This window comes from Pelodiscus sinensis, chromosome 19 (assembly GCF_052426305.1).
Source record: "Pelodiscus sinensis isolate ZL-2025 chromosome 19, ASM5242630v1, whole genome shotgun sequence".
NCBI classification, from domain to species: Eukaryota; Metazoa; Chordata; order Testudines; family Trionychidae; genus Pelodiscus; species Pelodiscus sinensis.
Window position 1 is genome coordinate 10,036,945 of NC_143070.1, and position 22,716 is coordinate 10,059,660.

Below are 22,716 nucleotides of genomic sequence, written 5' to 3' on the forward strand. Positions count from 1 at the left end.
CCTAAAATTCAGATCTACTGGTAGTCAGTACTCTACAGGAGAGCGGGAGTGGGTAGATGCCCAGAATGATAACACTGTGCCAGAAGTACATAGTCATGGGGGGGGACAGGCAGATTTGGCATAAAAATCTGATTGCCTCAGGGATTTCCCTTACTCAAGCATTACATTCATCAGGGAATGCTTCCCTTATGTTTCCCTTATGTTTTAAAAGCAATATTGGCACTGTTAAAGATCTGGGGGTGAATGGGCAGTGGATCATTTACCCAACTGATAAAGAAAACCTCCCTCTAAGATAAGAATTCATCCCAGCAAAAAAAAAGAATACCTAAAAATGTCTAGAATAACTTTGAGTAATACTCCAATAGGAGTATTAAAGGGGGGAATTGTGGGAGAAAAATCAAATAACTCCAATTGTGTCTAAAGGGGGGAACTGTGCAGAAATCATAACTTTCTAAAAGAAAACTGCTGTAAGGGTTAAAAGTTTTCCAGACCTCTCTCCCTGTAACAGAGAGAAATCAAATTAGCTCTAATCAAGACACTTACAATGCCTCCCATCTCAAGTTCATGGAGACTCCTAGTCTGTCACAATTTGTCATGTAAACCCTTATCTTTGTCACAGTTTGCCTTGTAGACTCCTCCACTCAAGTTCTCATGTGGCTTTGTGTACTGTAAAAACTTACTTCTAGCACTCCTGGGGTGAACAGAAGTCTCAAAGTACTTCTGCTGAGACTTTGATATGTTAAAGAAGAACAATCCACAACTGAGCTGTCTAAGCATTCTGTATAAAGGATACCTGAATCTGTCTGTCAGGGCTGCTGCTTCACTCTTGGAAGTGACAGCCTGCATGCATGCATCATAAAGTTTTCTCTTCTAAGTTTCTTTCCTGCCTCACTGATTTGACCTCCGGCCTCGAACCCTTCTGGGGGCTCTGTACCCCAGGGGAGCGAGATTTCCCCCTCACACTCTCCCTGGGTTGAGACAGGAGGTGCGGCCTCTGAGGTGGGAATGGGGGATTTGGGTGTGGGAAGTGATGAGAGATGTAAACTCTGGGAGGGAATTCAGGTGCAGCTGGAGCTTGAAAACGGACAGTTGTCTCAGGAAGGGGGGTGTGACATACTGGACCGGCCTGGGCACAGTTAAAGGTGTCCACTCAGGACAAATTGCTCAACTTTATGGCTCCTTACAGACCCCAGACTGGAGACCTTCCCAAACAGGCCACAAACCAGTCCCACAGAGCACTTCAGCTGCTTGCCCTGAAGCCTCATGAGCAAAACCCCTCCAATCGCCAGCAATATCCGTGCCCCAGATGGCCCCGGGCCTCATATTCAGGTGAGGGGTCTTAGAACCCAATTTCACCTACCCCGAACAAGTTCTGTCCGGTTCCAAGAAACCAGCCACAGATCCCCGGTCAATTTACCTTCTGGAGCTTACCCACAAATCACACTGAGCCAATCCTTTAACATCTAACATCTAAAGATTTATTGCTACCAGAAAGAAAAGCATGAGAGTAAGGGTGCTAAAGTATCATACGCTACATGCATTGCATCTCCCAGCTCTCAATGCAGGCTCTAGCAGAGATGTTATAGCTGCTGGCTTGGAAGTCCTTGTACATCCTAGGTTAAAACTGGTCCTCAGTTCTTTCCAGCTCTTCGATCCCTGCACTGCTGCCTCTGGGATGAAGTGCTGAGCTGATTACCAAGATGGAGTCAGCTACATGGCATCTTTATACATCCTTCCTGGTCTCTTCTTGGCTGCAGCAGGTCACCTGGCCAGTGGCCTATCACTGTGTTGCCTGCTGGTAGCCCTTAGGTGTTGGTCACCATTCCCGAGCCGTGTCCTTGGCCCATTGAGTGCTATTGTCCCACAGGGCCTCACTAATCAGCATGTCCATAGGCCGGGCTCTGCCCACTGCTCAACCACATTCAGAGAGACTTCCAGTCTCCATACAGATTACAGATTCCTAACTACACACACAGACATTATACAGATATGTGAAGAGCAGATACAGAATCAGAAGAAAGCAAGCTTTTGTTTGCCCCCTCATATGGCCCCCTTTGTACCACTTTTGGGGCGAACACCCCCCCATGGGTGCAGCAGTGACCCGGCTGCTCCCCTCACAATCCAATAACGTGACACTTCTGAGGTGTGACTGTGCAGCCGGCTGACTTCCTAGGAGGAACGGGCATTGAGTGGGGGGAGCACAGGGAATGGCTCAAACATCCGAAGGGGTGGCCAGAGTCAGGACACTCGCCTTGCAGCATGGGGGGAGGGGGCGGCCGTGACATCACACAGGCCTTTGGCAGGCCCTCCCCATATTAGGCAAAGATGGTGGGGAGGTGGTGACCTCACTGAGAGATGCTGACATCAGCCAGGCACAAGAGGGGCAAGGCCGGGATGACCTCGCAGACCCCTGTGGCATTTGCTAAGGCAAGTCTCTGTCTCGCAATGTCTCTCTGAGGGTTCCTGCACGTGAGCACCTGGAGGAACCTCTGTCGAGCTTTCTCCTCCTTCTCCTGATTTGCCTACAGCCCAGACATCCCTGCGGAGAAGGTAAGAGCCTCCGAGGGGGTTGGAACTGCTCAGTCTGATCCACCTGGTCCCGGCTGGATTCTAGGCACGGAACACTGGGTGAAAGGGTCGGAATTTTACTCCCCATCTGGGGCTTTGTCCCTTAGAACCACTGGGGCCGTGGGGGTTTCTCCTGTTTGGTTTCTCTTTCCCTCCGTCCCGCCCGCATTTCTCTTCTTTTCTTCCCTCTTTTGTCCTCTTCTGCTCCCCACCCCACATGAAGAGCTGGTCTCCCGGGAGTCAAACCAGAAAGGTGGGGCAGAAATAGTGCTCTGACTGGGATCGCCCCCATGATGTGGGCCATTCTTTGGGCTCTTTGGTGAGAATGTTCCACCGCCCTCCCTCAGTCTCTCCCCTGATTGGCAGGACAGGGGCATTGATGGGGAGGAGTCTCAGGTCCTTGTCCTTGTGCAAGTCTGAGCCAGTACGTCAGACCCAAGGTGGTGTTTCACTAAGGTTGGTGGTTCTCTGTGTTCACTGTCTTGGGGCCAGACCCACTTCCTCAGATCATATTCTGGAAGAGAATTGGCATTACCATATACACCAAAGGAATACAATGAAAAAAAGTGAACACATTATTAACCTGACAAATTAGATTAAGTACAGAAGGTGGGGTGAGGGAGAGGAAGGGAGGGAATAGCTGTTAATGAATGGCTAATCAGGGGCTGATGAGTGGGGAGCTATCATTGTAATGGGCAAGGGAATTAGCATCTTTGTATCTTTGGCACATCTCTTATTTTGAGTTCAGGGAGCTGTGTAGACACACCCTAAGGTGCTACAGGACAAGTCCTTGTCTTTTAAAGTTACAGACTCGCAGGGCTGCCCCTCTGAAACTAGTTCTGTGACATTCTTTGGAAGCACTTCCCAGTCTGCTGTTGCTGTCAATGATGTGTTAAATGAGAGGGAGGGAGATGCTCTCTTATAACCTCAGCCCCTGATTTCCCCTCCCCTCCTCCAGCCAGGGCAGAGCAGGGCAAGGCCACAGGGATGGAACCAGCTCCCTGCTGGGCACCGGGCTGTCCCTGCCTCCTGAGAGGAGATGCCCAGCCCCAGCCCCTGAGGAGCCAGCTGCACTACAGGGGTAGGACCAGGCTATGGGGAGCATCTCTGAGTCATGAGCTCTAGCTGCTCCTTATCGAGTGAGGCTGAGTCTAGGCTGCAAGTTTTTGCAGCAGAAAGTATGCTAATGACTCATTAGCATGAGTTGTGATGTCATTAGCATATTTCGTGCTGATGCTTTTTGCACAAGGGGTTTTTGCGCAAAAAGGAACAGCGTAGCCACTTCCGTTTTTCGCCATAAAGCCCTTTTGCACCAGATCCGGAGAGGCATAAGGATCTTGTGCAAAAAGGAGGTTTTGAACAAAACAGAAATGACTACACTGCTTCTTTTTGTGCAAAAATCCCCTTGCGCAAAAAACATCAGTCCCTCATTAGCATACTCTCTGCTGCAAAAACCTCTCAGCGTAGACAAGCCCGAGAGCAGTAAAACCAGCAGCAAAAGAAGAACAGAAGCAGCAGCAGAAACAGCAGCAGCAGAAGGAGGCGGAGCAGCGGAAGGAGCAGAAATAGCAGCAGCAGAAGAATCAAAAGAGGAAGAAGCAGAAGAAGTAACAGCAACAGAAGATACAGCAGAAAGAGGAACAATAGAAAAAGAAGCTGCAGTAGCACAAACAAAAGAAGAAGAAGCATGAAAAAAGTAGGGGCAGAAGAAGTAGTAGAAAAAGAATAGTAGAAGAAACAGGACATAATAGCAGCAGAAGAAGAAAAATTAAAAGAAGCAGCAGTGGCACAAGAAGAAAAGTAGCAGCAGCAGGAGAAAAAGCAGAAGAAGGAGGAACAGTAAAAGCATCAGTAGCAGAAGAATCAGTAACAGATTGAAAGGAAGCAGAAACAGGAAAGAAACAGCCACAGAATCAGCAGCAGCAGAAGAAGAGACAGCAGCAGATTGAAGCAAAAGTGGCAGCAGCAGTAGCAATTCTAGAAGAAGCAACAAAAAAGGATGGAGAAGCAGAAGCAGATGAAGCAGCAGGAGAAATAGAAGAAGAAGCAGTGAAGATGCAGCGGAATAAGAAACAGCAGAAAAACAGAAGAAGCAGCCTGAAAAGAAGTTGGGCAGGGAAAGTTGCAGGAACAGAAGCTGATGAAGCAGCAGCAGCAGCAGAAACAGTAGGAGAAGTAGCAGAAGAAATGTGGCAGGAGAAGAAGAAGAAATAGCAGCAGAAGGAGAAACAGCAGCACAGGAAAAGAGCAGAAGAAATTGGTGGTAGCAGCTACAGCAGTGGAAGAAACCCAGCAGAAGAAGCCGTGGCAGAAGAAGAAAACTAGCAGCAGAATAAGTAGTAGCAACAAAGGAAGGAGGAGCAAAAGCAGCAGAAGAAGAATCAACAAAAGAAACAACAGAAGAAACAGCAGCGACAGAAGAAAGAAACAGCAGAAGAACAAGAAGCAGAAGCAGAAGAAGCAGACACAGTGGAAGAAGCAGCAGCAGAAGTAGCATGAGCATCAGAAGAAGAGCAGCAGGAGAAGAAGAAGGCAAAGCAGCGGAAGGAGCAGAAGTAGCAGCAGCAGAAGAATCGAAAGAGGAAGAAGCAGAACGGCTGTGTCTAGACTGCATCCCTTTCTCATAAAAGGGATGCAAATTAGACATATCGCAATTGCAAATGAAGCGGGGATTTAAATCTCCTCCGCTTCATTAGCATAAAAATGGCTGCCGCTTTTTTCTGGCTCGGAGCTTTGCCGGAAAAAAGCGCTAGTCTAGATGCGGATCTTTCGGAAAATAAAGCCTTTTCTGAAAGATCCCTTATCCCTCTTAAAATAAGGGATAAGGGATCTTCTGGAAAAGGCTTTATTTTCCGAAAGATCCGTCTCTAGACTGGCGCTTTTTTCTGGCAAAGCTCCGAGGGAGAAGGGATCTTTCAGTGTCTTCTTTATGACTCGGCTGTGGCACAATCTAGTTATTTAGAGGGGAGGGGCAGGTATCTCACAATATTGCAAGCCCCAGACCCCCGCTACTCTGGGTCCCAGTCCAGGCTATTGGATTCTGCACCTGCTGCCTAACTCTCTTCTCCATTATTAAGGGCAAAGCAGCAGAGACAACACCAACAGCTGCCCTTCATAGCTCAGCCGGCAGCGTGGAGAACGGTAGTGGGGTCACAGCAAGTTATCCTGACGTGGCTGGTTCTGCTTGAAGGAGAGTTTCTTTCCCCTCCCCGGCTGAAGCAGGGCAGGGGAAGGAAGGCAGGGCATGCTGGGCCCTAGGGGGAGCAGCCGGGCAGCCAAGGTGCTTCCAGGGAGCTGCTGAAGGGCAGGAATTCTCAGCAGGCCAGGGGCACAGCTGTGATGCTGTAAATAGCCCAGACCTAGAGGGTCAGGGGAGAAAGAGCCCAGCCAAGCCCTGGGACTCAAGCAGGGACCTTTTGCTCTTCAGTCTAACATGAGCCCAACGGAGCAACCTCAGCAGGAGCTGCCCAGGTGCTTTGGTCACCACCTCAGATGACCGGGGAGAGTCTCTCGGCCGTAGCACACCAGGAAGAAGCTGTTGCAAGGGGCCCTGTGAGGCAAGATGAGTTTGACTCGCTTCCTGCCTCGTTCCTGCCTGGGGTCACCGGACCTGGAGATCATGGGTTTAATTCCACCTGGAGTAAAGACCTGCATTTTCCCCTGTCTACGGCAAAGTAAAGTGACGATTGAAGTGTGGTGGGAGCTGCAAAGTGCCCCAGTAAGTACCAGATGCCTAGATGGGCTGAGAGAACAGCTGGGTCTTGCTGAGTGGAGATTGGCCAGAAAGGTCTCAGGCCCTGCAATGGGGTTCACTCCTCTGGGCAGCGCCACCTGCTGGTTGCCTCAGGAATTGGTTTATTCCACAAGGATGCCCTCTTCTGATGGAGCCTTTCCTGTCATGGACCACCCTGTCTACAAATGGAGCAGAGTCTTATTTATGACTGGGCCATGCCACAGTCGCCCACTGGGGCAATGCAAGGTACATCGCAAAGCCCAGCACCCCCAGCATTCTGGGTCCCAATCCAGAGCTATCGGATTCTGCTGCCTCTTCTAACTCCCTCCACCATTATTAAGGGCAAAGCAGCAGAGGTAACCCTTGGGGCTGCTTTCAGTAGCTCAGCTGGGAGAGCGGAGGACTGGAGTGGGAACTCAGGAAATTATTCTTGTCTGGTTTCCCTGTGTCTGTGCCCTCCTGAGGCAGGGCAAGAGAAGAAAGGCAGCTTTTATCTGGGTGAAGCATGTTCCCCGAAAAGCAGAGAACCCGGAGCCCACAGCAGCCAGCTTAGCAAAAATCACACCCCCCACCTCTGTGAATTTCTGTTGTCACCCGCTGGTACCCAGCACGCATGGAGGAGAAGGGACAGAGCTAGGTCAAGGGAAGGTTCTGCCTCCTGCCTCCCTTCCCAGTAGCTTTCCAGTACGAACCAGCTGTGGGTGTTAGCACTGCCCCCTGCCTGGCCGTGTGATGGGATGAGTTACCTGGGTGGGGGGTGTCTCTGTGTGGAGGCCTGAGTGTATTGTGATGTCATGTGTGACAACAACAAAGAATGTGGCTGCAGCATTCTTATCCTGCCTCCAGTCCAACTGGTTGGCAACGGCTGGTGCCTAAGGATCTGAGAGACGTGAACTGAGCCTCTGTCAAGAACCTCAGGAAGCCGCTGTCCCCGCGGGCGTGAGAGAGGATGAGTCTGTACAGAAGGTAATTCCCGGAGTCTTTCCCTGCCCCCGAGAGCCCACCTTGGAGATTGGAGCCTCCTCGGCCTAGGACGGGTGGGGGCAGAGGCTGCAACAGTCAGTTCCCAACACTCCGTTTTGATTTGACTCGGGGCATCTTCCCTTCTCCTTCTGCTTCAGCCTTTCCCGTGCTCCTGAGGCAGATGGGGATGATTTTCCCTCCCTGCCGACCAGTGGGGGTGAATTTCCATGTTTCTTACTTAAAGGGAACGTAGCAAAACTTGAGTAGAATTTGTGTTTATTTCTCCATGGAGCTTATTCCTCTTGGAGGTGCCCCTAAGGCATCCCCTGCCTTCAGGATGGGTAGAGAAATGTTTGGTGTCAAGTAATGATTGTCCAATATCGATGTGTTCAGACAACATCCAGCTCAGAATGTACAGAATTAGAATAACAAAGTGCTATTTTAATTATATTGAAAGTGCTACAGCCCCATAGCCAGTCCCAAGCTCTCATGTGGGTGCTTCTCTCAGAAACTCAAAGCCACATACGAATTCTCCTGTACTCCCTCCAGCCTATAAAATATCTGTGTAAATTCCCTCTGACATTCCATTCCAGGTAACGGGTTGAAATAAACTGCTACCTCATTTTGTCACGAGTCTTGGTGTGTTTTCTTTGTAATTTTTTGGTGACCTCAGTTCTGATTCGATGTTCTAAATAGTGTGTAAAACTCTTCATTGAATGCTCACTGGTTCTTTTCCCCCTGCTAACAAAATCCAGATTTTGAAATACTTGACAGGAATTAAACACATTTGCAGCTGATACTCTGTCCTTGCAGTGCTTTGTCCCCGCTACTTAACAATCTTTTATTCCTTTTACTGGGTTTGATGGGAACAGAGGGTTCCTCATTTTCAGCTTGGCCCCTATCTGTAGCCAGAGTCCCAACATTCTGAGCACAAAGCTGTGGGGTTTGAGAGAAGGCCCAGCTGAGAATCATAGAAAATAGATGGGACCAGTGATCCCTCTTAAGATTCTCCATCCACGAGTTTTGTCTTGTGCACCAAGAATGAGGTCGTGTGCGCTTGTTTGGATTTGTGCCACTAAGGCACCAGCAGTTACTAACAAATACCTTAGATATAGTTAAAATGTTATGGAAGAAAGAATACTACAACAAGGGATCGTTGGCAAGGTGCCTGACTTTAAATGTTTGTTTACTATGAAACCAAATACGTTGTTTTCAGCAGCCATTTGGTATCTTACAGGTGTCCTGTTCCTCTGAGGCATAACACAAAACTGCTATTTCTTGGCATAGCAAACAAAATCTGTTATCATTTGTACTGACATATTAAATGAAAAATGTGTTACAGTTTATGCTTGAAATTAAAGATTATGTCTCTTGGCTTGATGCACATGAAAAAAACTTTCTACGGGCAAAAGTGTTAGAGAGTCTCTGTTGTTGTAACTTGTGAAACAAAAACTAAATCATTTGGTTTTAACACAAAAAATCACTTCATTTATTTGCTGCATGTAGAAGAGCACTAATCACAGTTCTTGTCTGTCTGTCACATGATTTTCAATTGGACCCTCATGAGCACATGCCGACCGCCCCCACCATGTGCATGTGTGTGTGTGTGTGTGTGAGAGAGAGAGAGAGAGAGAGAGAGAGAGCTCACCGTGAGTTCTGGGTGTGTGAGTGATACCACTGTGGCCTGCAGAGTGTGTGTGTGTGTGGGGGGGCTGCCCTAGACTAACTGCCACCAACTGGCGCCCTAGGAGATCAATGCAGTAGGAGCCCCCCCCAGATATTGACTGAGGGTTTTGGTTCTGTGCTGGGGAGAGGGGGGTGGGGATGGAGTTCTGTGGCTGGGGGCCTGGAGGTTGGGGTTGGGGGTTTGGGGATGGAGTTGGAGTGCTGGGGCTGGTGGCTGCAGGCCTGGGGATGGAGTTTGGGACCTGGGGGCTGGGGAGAAGGAACAGGGTGCCAGCCGGGGGACAGAGTCCCCTGCACTCGCCTCCTCCCAAGATCCCCCCCCCCCCAGAGAGAAACCCCCCATGTTCCTCCTCCCCCGGGACCGACTCCCCCGCATCCCTTCTCCCCTGGGGATGACCCTTTCTGCGGCAAAGGGGAACCCCCCCGTCCCCACGCGTTCCTCCTCCTCCTCCACCCTTCCACGGCACAGGGGAAACACCCCCACCCGTGCGCTCCCACTCCCAGGACTTTCCCCCTCCTGGCCGCAGGGCAGCCATGCTCCAGGTAAGGCACAGCAAAGGGAATGGGAAATGGAAGGGGGAGAGTTTAGAATTTGGCGCTCCATGCAACTTGGCACCCTAGGCAGCTGCCTAGTATGCCTATAGGCACGGGCTGTGTGTGTGTATGTGTGAGTGAGTGAGTGAGTGAGAGAGAGAGATCATGGTGTCCTGCAATGTGTGTGTATGTCAGTATGCTTGTGAGATCACTGTGGCTTGTAGAGTATGTGTGTATGTGATCACTGTGTGTGTGTGACAGATATCGATCACTGTGCGGGGTGTGGGTGTGTGTGTAAGTGATCACCGAGGCACACTTAAGACCAAAATGACAAAAGTTTATGCAGAGATAGTTTGGATATTCTAGAGAAGACTAAAGCCAGGCTCACAGACAGCACTGGAAGTTTGAAATGTTGCCCGTGTATCCACTAGTTGTGACACTGCATTGCATTGTGTGACGTAGTGGGGGTACCTGGCTGGTTTCTATGCTGCTGGCTCTGGGGTAACCCCCACTGGCTGCCGTGGGTACCACGACCCAGCAAAACAGGATGAGTCACAATGCAAACCAGTGGCCAGACACCCCCATGGAGAGGAACAAAGGAAGGTGGAATGCTGCCCTGGCTGGAGGGCAGGGCTGGAAGGGAGTTAGTTAGTTGCTGGCTGTCTGGGAGTATGGAGGAGACAGCCTAGGGAAAGGGGCTGGAGTTTAGGGGCCCAGTCTCCCCCATCTCAAGGGGGCCTGAGGCATCCTAGCCCAGTTCTGTGACCAGATTACATCTGTGCTGTGCTGTATCCTGGAGAGGCAATAAACTTCCTCTATTCCACCGGCTGGTGCAGTCTGTTTGTGCCATTTTGGGGTGCAGGAGACGGGGGACCCCCAACGGGCCGTCACACATTGTCCTACATTCTGTCACCATAAAGTCCCCATTTCCTGCAAATTTGTCATGAGCTTTGCTTCATTATGTCTCTGCAATGATTTATTTGTAACCCTTGTTCTGGTTTGCAATGAACTCCTTCTCCTCCTCTGTGGTCTTTCGGCTGATGATTTCACTTGACTACTGCCCCAAATTGTTCTGTATTTGTTAGCTCGCTTGCTAATGATTTCAGTGCCAAATTCATCCCTGAATTGATGTGTGGAAAGTGAGGCAAAGCTGCCCGTTCATTTAGTCCATTCTCTGGAAACCTCTTATGCAGAGGCTTACACAGCAGGGAGATGAAACATAGAACAGGTTCACTGCTGAATGTTCATCGGTTGTGCTTGATTTGGTACGATTTTTCACACTGTTGCTCCAAGAGACTGTTTTACCGAGATCCTGCCCTCTCATCCTGTGGATCTGAGCCCTTGCTAATTTTACAGCTTCACTTGTTGTTAAAGCTTCACTTCTGCCAGCGTCTGGTCAGTTCTGCTAATTTGCGTGAGACATCATTTAATATAGCTGCAGTGACGTGGCAATTAGTGTCAGAGATCTTATTCAGGCAGCACTTTGTTAATGGGTCATTATTTTCTCAGATTTCTTGTTCCAAATATTTAAGAAGGGGCTCATAATTACACAGCAAAATGTCTAGCTAGCCACCGTACTTCAGTTAGAGGTTTCAACGATACAGTCTCATTTTCTGTGACATTTGCTCTTTCCTCAAATTGTCCTCCTTGGACTGAGGAGCTGCAAAAGACCCTATAAACGGTCTTAAAAAGGGTCTCTCCTTTCTTCAGCATTGGCACTTGGTTCCACGCATCCACTAAACCCATGTCTTCTCGATGGGCCACGCAGGGTAGTGCTGTTAAATATGGGATGCCCTGCTTGAGTTGTGTGGCAACACCATTGTTTTTCCCTAGTATGACTGAAGTGAACATCACTGTTTCATCACAGCCCGCTTATTCAGGCTGTCAGAGGCTTAGACAGCAGCTGTAACAGCTTGTGCATTACAAGCAGATCATTGACTAATTCCACCAAACACCGTCTTCTGCCCTGCCCATGCTACACCTCTGAACTTGAAGCAAATGATAAGCAAGTTGGTGACAGGAATCGCTGCGCTTTCATCAGTAACAAGCGTATGGTAGGAAGACAGGTGAATAGCTGTCACGATTCTGAATGGCCAATGATGTCAATTGACTCCAAAACCTCAAAAGCAGAGTTTTTTCTGTGCCAGCTTGTACATGCTGGTGCGTTCCCATGTGGAGCTGTTCATTTGTATTGGAAGCAGAAAATTATTCATGAGAATTTTTATTTCTTCTGGCTTTAAATGTTTTCTTTCCTTCAGTCCCAGTCTCTTCTGTTTCTCATTCGAGGTTTCTAAGAGCATACTTCACAGGTCAAATCCCAGGGGATGAGAATTTCTGCTCCTAAGAATATGTACAGCAGATTCACGACTTTGGCTTGCAAAATCCTCCTCTTGTAGTTCAACGGCCTCTCCATTCCCATTTGTGGCCTGGGGAGAAGAAGCTGGATATTGTAGCCTTAGCACAAGTTTAGAAGGTCAAGTCCACATCAGCACTGTACAGGAACATGTCTCTCCTCTGTACACAGATACTGCCTTTAGATCATTGAGATTCTGCTTCATCTCTTTCATTCAGCCATTCTCCTTTGAGCGTGGGCAGCATTTCTTAGGATTTCCCGCTGTGTTGGTTGATGCTCTTTGCCTTCATTTACAAATGACTGTTATATGCTCCATTATATTTCCTGGCATAGAAGTTAAGCCGAGTGGTCTCTACTTTCTTGGGTTGTTCCTATTTTCCCTTTTATAGATAGACACTGTATTTGCCCATTTCCAGTCTTCTGGTATCTCTCCCAACCTTAATGACCTTTCAAAGACGATAGCTAAAGACTCAGATACCTCCTCTATCAACTCCTTGAGCATTCTAGGATGTTTCATCTATCCCTGGTGACCTGAAGACATTTAATTTTTCTTACTAACTTTTCATTTCTTCTGTTTTTTAGTTTAACTTCTAAACCTCCCCCATTCCCACTAGCATTCACTACCTTAGGCATCTCGTGGTCCTCAAACTTGTTGGTGAAAACTGAAACAAAGTGTCAGTAAGCACCTCTGTCATTTCCAGGTTTCCTGTTATTGTTTCTCCCTCCTCACTGAGCAATGGGCCTACCCTGACCTTTGTCTTCCTCTTGCTTCTTACATATTTGTAAAATCTCTTTTTGTTACCCTTTCTGTCTCTAGCTAGACTGAGTTAGTTTTGTGTATTCGCCTTTCTCATGTGGCCCCTGCCTAGCTGTGTTGTTTTCTTGTATTCATCCTTTGTTATTTGACCTAGTTTCTACCTTTTACACAACTCCTTTTTAATTTTTGGATCGTGTAAGAGCTCCTGGTGAAGCCAAGGTGGTCTCTTCCTGTACTTTCCATCTTTCCTGCTCAGTGGAATAGTTTGCTTTTGGGACCTAATAATGTCCCTTGGACAAACTGCCAGTTGTCTTCCGCTCTTTTTCCTCTTCATCTTGCTTCCCATGCAAAACTTACGTACCACCTCTCTGAGATTACTAAAATCTGCCTTCCTGAAATCCACTGTCTCTATTTTGCTTTTCTCTCTTCTACCTTAGAATCGGGACCTCTATGATTTCATGATCTCTACCACCCAAGCTGCCTTCCACTTTCAAATTTCAACCAGTTCCTCTCTATTTGTTGAAATCCAATCTAGAGCAGCTTTCTCAGCCTTCTGAAATAAAAAATTGTCTCCAATGCAGTCCAGGAATGTATTGGCTAATCTGTGCCTTGCTGTGTTAGTCTCCCAACATGTGTATGGATCGTTGAAGTCCCCCATCACCACCAAATCCTGTGCTTTGGGATGTTTTTGTGAATTCTTTTAAAACAGCCTCATCCACCTAGAATCATCGAATCCTAGGGCTGGAAGAGACTTCAGGAGGTTATTGAGTCCAGCGACCCGGCCCAATACAGGAGCAACCCCAACTCAATCATCCCAGCCAGGGCTTTGTCAAACCAGGGCTTACAAAGCTCTAGGGATGGAGATTCCACCCCCTCCCTAGGTAACGGATTCCAGTGCTTCACAACTCTCCTAGTAAAATAGTTTTTCCTAATAGCCAACGTAGATCTCCCCCACAGAAACTTGAGACCATTGCTCCTTGTTCAGTCTTCCATCACTACCGAGAACAGCCTCTCTCCATCCACTTTGGAACCTCTCTACAGGAAGTTGCAGGTTGCTACCAAATCCCCCCTCACTCTTCTCTTCTGTAGACTAAATAAGCCCAAATCCCTCAGTCTCTCCTCATAGGCCACGTGCTCCAGCCCCCTCATCATTTTGGTTGCCCTTGGCTGGATCCTCTCCAATGTGTCCACATCCTTTCTGTAGTGGGTGGCACAGAACTGGATGCAATACTCCAGATGTGGCCTCACCAGGGTCGAATAAAGAGGAATACAGGCAGTCCCCGAGTTACGCAGACCTGACTTACGTCGGATCCGCACTTACGAATGGGGCTTTCTCGCCCCGGAGCTCGCAGGCGGCGGGACCGCCCAGAGCTCAGCGGTCCCGCCACCTCGACCTCCAGGGCGAGAAAAGCTGCTCCGGGTGCCCCTGGTCTGCTGGGGACCGTCTCCAGCAGACCAGGGGCACCGGGAGCGAAGCCGCAGCCATGGCGGTGTACCGCGCTTCTGAGGCTTGTGGACCCTGGGGCAGAGCAGCTGGGGCGCTGCCGGTTGATCCCGCAGCGCCGCTCTGGGCACTACTGGACCAACCCGGCAGCACCCCAGCTGCTCTGCCTCGGGCTTCCTGATTCAGCTGCTGATCAGTTTCAGCAGCAGCTGACTTGGGGACGCTTGGGGTTCTTTAGTTGAATCTGTATGTAAGTCAGAACTGGCGGCTGAATCTGGACGCCAGCTTCGACTTACATACAAATTCAACTTAAGAACAAACCTACAGTCCCTATCTTGTACGTAACCCGGGGACTGCCTGTAATCGCTTCTCTAGATCTGCTGGCAATGCTCCTCCTAATGCTCCCTAAGAGGCCATTAGCCTCTTGGCTCCAAGAGCAAATTGTTAACTCATATGCAGCTTCTCATCCACTGTAATGCCCAGGTCCTTTTCTGCCAAACTGCTACTTAGCCAGTCGGTCCCCAGCCTGTAACAGTGCTCTGGATTCTTCTGTCCCAAGTGAAGGACTCTACAGTCATCCTTGTTGAACCTCATTAGATTTGTTTTGGCCCAATCTTCCAATTTGTGTAGGTCAATCTGGACCCTATCCCTGTCCTCTAGTGTATCTATCTCTCCTCCTAGCTTAGTGTCATCTGCAAACTTGCAATCCATCCCCACATCCAAGTCATTAATAAAGATGTTGAAAAAATCTGGCCCTAGAACCAATGCTTGGGGCTTTCCTCTTGAAATTGATCGCCATCCAGACATCAAGCAATTTATCACTAGCTATTGGGCCCGACAATCTAGCTCACTTTATATCCACATTACAGTCCATATGTTCAATCCATACTTCCTTAACTGCTGGCAAGAATATTGTGGGAGATCAAATGAAAAGTTTTGGTAAGTCAAGGTATATCACATCCACTGACTTCCCCATGTCCACGGAGCCAGTTACCTCATCATAGAAGCTAATCAGATTGGTGACGCACGACTTGCCCTTTGGGAATCCATGTTGACTATTCCTGATCACTTTCCTCTTTTTTAAGTACTTCAAAATGGATTCTTTGAGGATGCCCGCCATGCTTTTTCTGGGGACTGAGATAAGGCAGACTGGTCTGTAGTTCACTGGATTGTCCTTTTCCCCTTTTAAAAGATAGACACTGCATTTCCTTTTTTCCAGTCATCCAGGATCGCTTCAAATCTCTATGAGTTTTCAAAAATAATGGCCAGTTCTGCAATGACATTTGCCAACTCCCTCAGTATCCTCGGATGTGTTAAATCCAGATCCATAGATTTGTGTATTTTTAGCTTTTCTAAATATTTCTTAACCTGTTCATTTTCCACGGAGGGCTGCCCAGCTCCTTCCCATACTGTCTTGCCTAGTGCAATAATCTATGAGCTGACTTTCTTTGGGAAGACAGAGGCAAAGAAAGCATTGAGTACTTCAGCTTTTCCCACATCACCTGTCATTAGGTTACCTCCCTCATGCAGTAAGTGCCCCATGCCATCTCTGAGCACCTTCTAATTGCTAACATGCTGTGACGGACTGGGCCATGTCTGGGCACAGCTGAAGGCATCTGCTCAGGGTGAATTGCTCAAATTCGGTGCTCCTTACAGCCCCCAGACTGGAGACCTTCCCAAACAGGCCACAAACCAGTCCCACAGAGCGCTTCAGCAGCCTGCCTGAAGCCTCACGAGCAAAACTCCTCTGACACCCCAGCGATATCCGTGCCCCACATGGCCCCGGGTCTCATGCACAGGTGAGGGGTCTTAGAACCCAATCCCACCTACCGTGAGCAAGTTCTGTCCGGTTCCAATAAACCAGCCACAGAACCCTGGTCAATTTACCCTCTGGACCTTACCCACAAATCACGCTGGGCCAATCCTTTAGCATCTAACTTCTAAAGGTTTATTGCTACCAGAAAGAAAAGCATGAGAGTGAGGTTGCTAAAGTATCATACGTTCCATGCATCGAATCTCCCAGTTTTCGATGCAGGCTCTAGCAGAGATTAGAAGTCCTTGTTGCACATCCTAGAATCAGGACGGGTCCACAGTTTTTTCTGGCTCTTCAATCCCTGCACTGCTGCCTCTGGGATGAAGTGCTGAGCTGAGTACCAAGATGGAGTGGACCACATGGCATATTTATATACTTCCTTCCTGGGCTCTTCTTGGCTGCAGCAGCTCACCTGGCACAGTGTCCCTGTGTTCCCTGCTGGCAGCCCTTAGGTGTCAGGCCTCATTCTTGAGGTGTATTCTTGGCCTATTGAGTGCCATTGTTCCACACAGCCTCGCTAATTAGCATGTCCATAGGCCAGGCTCTGCCCAATGCTCAAGCACATTCAGAGAAATATTCAGTATCCATACAAACTACAGTAAAACTCCATTGGTCCGGCATCTGATGGTCCGGCACTCCTGATGGTCCGGCACCATCAGGAACCCGGAAGTGCTCCGGGCAGCTGGACCATTGGAACTGGTCTGCCCCCGGCTTCCCTGATTCAGACGCAGCTGAAACTGACCAGCGGCTGAATCGGGGAAGCTGGGGGCAGAGCAGTTGGAGTGCTGCCCGGTAGGTCCCATAGCGCTGCCCCTTGGGGCACCCCAGCTGCTCTGCCCCAGGCATCCCCCAGAGCAGCTGGGGTGCTGCCGGGTTGGTCTCGCAGCACCAAGGGGCGGCGCTACCCGACCAACCCGGCAGCACCCAGGCTGCTCTGCTGCAGGGGTCCCAATTCAGCTGCTGCTGAAACTGACGAGCAGCGGCTGAATTGGGGATGCCTGGAGCAGAGCCGGACCATTGGAAGGGGGGGGGCTAAGATGGGTGTGGGGTGGCATCTCCCCCCATCCGACCTCTCATAGCCCCCCCTTCCAATAGTCCGGTTTAGCTGATAATCCGGCATCCCCTGGGTCCTAAAGGTATCGTATTATCAGAAGTTTACTGTACATGCTTATAATTTCACACACAGACATTGTATAATCACATGACTAGCGTACATAAGATTAGCAGACAGTAAACTTCTATTCAACACCTCACATGGCCCCCTTTTTACCACTTTTGGGGCAAACACACCCCCACGGGTGCAGCAGTGATCTGGCTGCTCCCCTCAAAATCCAGGAACGTGACACATGCCTGTAGAAACCTTTCTAGTTACCCGTCACATCCCTTGCTAGCTACAAATCCAATTGTGCTTTTTCCTTCAGGACGACTCCCTGGCATTCTCAAGTATATTTAGACTCCTCCCAAGTCATCTCCCCAAGTTTCCACTTCTTATAAACTTCCTGTTTGTGTTTAAGATCACGAAGGATTTCCCTGCTAAGCCCATCTGGTTGTCCACCATATTTGCTTTTCTTACTGTGAATCGGGATGCTTTGGTCTTGTGCCTTCAATAAGGCTTCTTTAAAATCCTGCCAGCTCTCCTGGACTCCTTTCTGCTTCAAGCTAGCACCTCAGGGAATCCTGCCCATCACTTCCCTGAGGGAGCCAAGTCTGCTTTTCTGAAGGCCAGTCCCCTCTTCTGCCTGGGTTGGTGGGCTGGAGTGGACCCCTAGCATGACATCACACTTCTTTTTACCTCTTTTAACCTAACCCAGACACTCTTAACAAGTCTGTCTTCTACGCCTATCTCCACCTCAGCCCAATGTACATTCTTAATAGATAAGGCAACACCTCCTCCCTTTTATCCCTGCCTGTCAGTCCTGGGCAAGCTGTACCCTTCGGTATCAATATTCCAATTGTGTGTATTATCCCACCAAGTCTCTGTGATACCAACTGTGTCATCCTTGTGTTTCTTTATTAGCACTTCAAGTTCTTCCTGCCTATTCCCTGTCCTCCTTGCCTTTGTACACCGGCATCTAAGATACCGATTGGATTTTGCCCCCTCACTTCTGCCTTGTCCCTCCTTTCTCCCTGCTATTATAGCCCATGCTCTCACCCATTTCCAACCCATCTCCCAGGTCTCCATGTTTTTCATTTGCCTGTGGGCTTTGGCCGCCTGTCCCCATCAAAACTAGTTTAAAGCCCTTCTCACTAGGTTAGCCACTCTGTGACCAAATACTCTCTTCCCCTTCCTCGAAAGGTGAACCCCATCTCTGCTCAGCAGTCCTTCTTCTTGGAACAGCATCCTGTGGTCAAGGAGGCCAAAGCCCTCTTGGTGGCACCATCTTTACTGCCAGGCACTCACCTCCAGGATGTACCTGTCTCTGCCTCGGCCCCGGACATTGACAGGAAGGACTAAGGAGAACACCACCTGTGCACCAGACTCCTTCACTTGTGCTCCCACAGCCCCGTAGTCACCCTTGCTCCTCTCAAGGTCACACCTTGCAGTGTCATTAGGGCCCACATAGATGAGAAGCATGGGGTAATAGTCAGGAGGTTGGATATTCCTCAGCAATGCCTCCGTAATGTCTGGGATATGGGTCCCTGGCAGGTGGCATACCTCCCCAGATGACATGTCAGGGCAACAGATGGGTGCCTCGGGGGTGATTCCTTCTCTCCCATATTCAAAACAACATAACAGTTCTCTGGAGCGATAGTGGAAGGGTTAGTAGCACATGATGCAAAACACCAGCCTGAAAAGAAGGAAATAGCTCACTGAGTTTTGCCACCAAAGGCAAATCAAGTAGAAAACACTCAGGAGGATTTCACAAAAGCATGTTGCAAGTCTGTACAAAGCAAAACTGACTCCAAATGGATCAGTTTCTGAGGCCCAGTGAGATTCAGAAGTGCTTAAGAACAATCTATAATACATCTGATTTCACTGTACAATTACTATTTGCTGTGGTAGCTTCTAAAAGATAGTAACTATCTGGATTTCATCTGCTGAAGCCCAGAAAGGCACTACCCAGTGAATCACAGCTAGAATCCAAAATAATTCCAGTTAGATAGGCAAGTTTCTTCTGCCTCTTTGTCAACTTCCCAAAATAACAAATCCAAATCCTGTACAGTTTAGAGTAGCAGTAATGTTAACTTAGTTAACCCACATGGCCCCTCCCTGGGAGCAGCTCAGAAGCCACCATGCCACCCGGGCCCCACAACCAGCCCTGGGGACAGCAGAGAGATGCCAGGCTCAGTCTCCTACCCCACTGAACCCACCACTAGCAACAGCTTCCCTTCCACCAGTAGGACGGCGACTGCAGGCCCAAAGCCCGTTAAGAGCAAATGGAGGATGAACTTCAGCCACTTCCATAGCTTGAGGGTCATCAGCCCCTAGAGTCCCAGGCTGTAAGGCCAGAAGGCACAGCCCTGCTCCCCGAGTCTGAGCTCCTGCACCACCCAGGCCCTAGAAATTCCCCACAAGAATTCCTGTCACCCACAGCCCCATGTGTCTTCACCTTTGACTGGGTTCTATGGACCAGTTCTGGCTCTTAGAGAAGCGGATGGTTTCAATAGAGCGCTCTTGTATCTGAATCCTGGCAGATTAATGTCTTGCCTTTCCAGGACAGAAAAACCCATTGGCTCCTTCTTTTTCTTCCAGGCTGTGTTCCTTCTTTGGAAGACTCACCTCAAGGGAGCACAGACACAGCCGAGTGCTCCGGGTGGTGGTCCAACCTGCAGCAGCCGAGGCATGCGTCGGCCTCAGCCCGCAGGAGCAGGCCTTGCCAGAGGAGCCCAAGAGAACCAGAGGCTCCTGGAAGATCCTGTCAGGCATAAGAAGACTCTGTGCCTGTAGCCAGTGTGGCAGCTCCCTAGCAGAGGTTGAGGAGGAGAGAAGAGCTTCCTCTCCCAGGCGGTGGACACGCTTCTCCCTGAAGAAGAGGAAGAAGAGGAAGAAGAACTCAGCGGAGAAGCAGGAGAAGCAAGAGGAGGAGAAGCCACCGGAGAGCCCAGACAAAGACCAGCTGGATCTCACAGGTGAGGATACAACCCACCCGGTGAGAGGGGAGCATGTGAGGGACACTGACCCCAGTCACTGTACAAGCCTTGAGCATTAGGGCCGTCTCATGGGACAGCGATGGGCTCCTGAGAGGCTGGAATCCATCGAGTGCCAGACGCTCTGGCAGAGGGGGGCAGGTCCCTCCCTGAAGTGGGAAGAACAGACAATGGCAGGGCACAGCTCTCTGGGGGTCTGGCATCCCCAGCCTAGTCCAGCACCCTCCCTCCCTTCCAGATACCCTACCCCAGCCGGCTCCTGCAACCTCCCTCCTGTTCAGACCTCACCGCCACCAGCACCCAAAGTCCCAGGCCAGTCCAGCACCCTATGCCCCACCCACACTTCCACCCTTACTCCCTCCTGCACCACTATCCTTATCCCATGCCCTGGGAGCTACCTCCCGCACACCAAACCCCTCATCTTGGCCTCACCCCAAAAGCTAGGGCAGGTCATACAAATCTACTATCGCGAGTATGGAAAAGAGGTAATCTGGCCCATAGGAATCCTTGAACTCTGGTCCTCTCTTGTCTCCCTCCACTCTCCATGGGGCTGGAGCAGCGGAGGGGTGAATCCTAACACCAAATCCCCTCCCCCGGTGCCTTTGCTTAATTATTTTGATTTTGATTAATAATGTTTCCTTTCTTACCGGTTATACACCTCCCAGCCCCGTGTTATAGCTCCAGTCATCTTTCTCTGCCTGGATCCTCTATTTTGGGTGCTGGGCCCAGAAGGCTCAAGCCAGTCCCCACCCCTCTTCGATCTCCCCAGCAGGCCACCCAGCCTCTCCTGGAAATGGCTTGGGGAGCCACAATACAAATTTTGACTCAAGCAAGGGAGGGGGCTGCTCAGCTCCAAAAGTTTGAAACAGGAGCTCGGGCAGGGAGGGGGTAGCTCAGGGTGTAGAAAGAGGAGCAGCGAGGGGCTGTGTGTGAACAGGGGGTAACTATGTGCTGTGCCAGGAGGGCTCCCCTGCAGCCGCTGTTCCCGGAGGGCTCTGGTGGCCACGGAGCCAGGTCCCCTCTCACCGGCTGTCAGACAAGGGGGTAGGAGCAGTGTTCCCACTAAGATTTTCCAACTTTGGGCCGACTGAATTTTCTCATGTGCAACACCAATATCGCGGTGGTGTGTGGTGTGTGGATCCAAACCCGTGGGTATAAATATGTATTTTCAATAGTCCGTGGGTGTGGGAAGAAAATATACTGGGTGTGAATTGGGGAGAGCAGGGGCAAAGGAGCAGGCAGAGAATAAACAGAACTGAATGATCATCAGGGGAGTGTAACGGGAGAAAACAGGATCCCTGCTGGGCCAATTCCCCAACGGGAGGCAGGGGAGAAGGAGGGTGCGAGGGAGGCTGCTGCCCTGTTAGCAGTTCACTGGGCGGGGAAGACTTGGAGCAAAGTAGAGAAGTTGGCCTGATCTGAAGGCGCCTGTAACCTCCCCAGCTTCCCCCTGTGACGGTGGCAGCCAATGCAGCACAATTGATCCCTCCTCCCCTTCAGCATGGTCTGGGTCACATGATCCCCCAAGTACGTCCTGGCTCCCTGATTTGCTCCCCCAGCCAGTGCAGACCCTGCAGGGTGCTGGGAGGGGTGGGGGGACCGGGGTGGAGGCTGGAGGCAGGACACCCTCCTCCACCACAAGAGAGCGAGTGCCCCATGTCCTTCCCCAGCCAATCAGGAAAGGGATTCACACGCAGCTTCCAGGGAACCTTGGATGGGAGCCGAGGGGCAGCTCGAACCCCCTGCGCCAGCAGCAGCTGCTGGAGAGGAGGGAACAGAACCGTTAAAAAGGGACCAGGGGTCACCCCGTCCAAAGGTCGCAGCAGCTCTCAACTGGGGGCTGGGCTGGGCTGGGCCATCACTTCCTGGGGCGTCACACGGGAAACGAGGCCTGTTCCCCTCACTGCAGGAAGGGTGCGAGGGCCGGGGAGAGGAGAACGCACCGTCGGAGAGACTCTGCCCCTAGGGGAGAGGAAGCCCAGTGGGGAGATCCCCCAGCTGAGAGTCATGGGAGCGGCGCTCTCTGCTCGGCCCTGCAAGCACCTTGCTGTGTGACCCTGGGCAAGTCACGTCAGGGCTCTGGGCCCCGTGTCCTGCTGTCGCCCAGGGTAACACATTCAAACCAGCGCGTCTCCTCTGCTCCAGGGGTGGAGAACGAGCTCTCCCAGAAGACGCCCAACGGGGCGGAAGGGAGCGAAGAGGAGGAGGAACCAGACCGCCGGCCCATCCCATTAGCACAGAGCAGCGCCCACATGACTATGGTAATGAGGCTTGTGACTGAGCCAATGGGAAGCATCCCCTGCGGGGCGAGTGTCTATGTGCCGGAGCCGGTGTCTCTCAGAGGAGAAGGCCCCCCCTCTCCCCGGCTCAGGGACCGAAAGGAAACACTCCTACGTGTGACCAGCTCCCTGGAGCAAAGCCGTGTAATATGGGGGCTTTGTGGGAGCACCGCGCCGAGGGTGGAAGCAGGGCTCTGCAAGAGCACTCCAAACCCTCGCCTGGCACCGGGGGAGGCTGCTCAATCAAAGGTCTCAGCAGGCTCCTCCATGCTCACTAGGCCCTGCCAGCCCCCAGGGAGCGAGTGTCCCAGGGCAGCTGCCCAGTGGAAATGCTCAGTCCCTACAGGCTCTGCCCCTGTTCATTGCAGACCCTCAGGGAGCCCCCTGCCTCAGCCCAGCCCACAGCCCTGCTGCTGGCAGCCGTGAAGGCTCTGACGGCCCCTGCCCTGGAGAGCTTTCGGGCGGCGGAGGAGGCGCTGAGAGCCACCGTGTCCCAG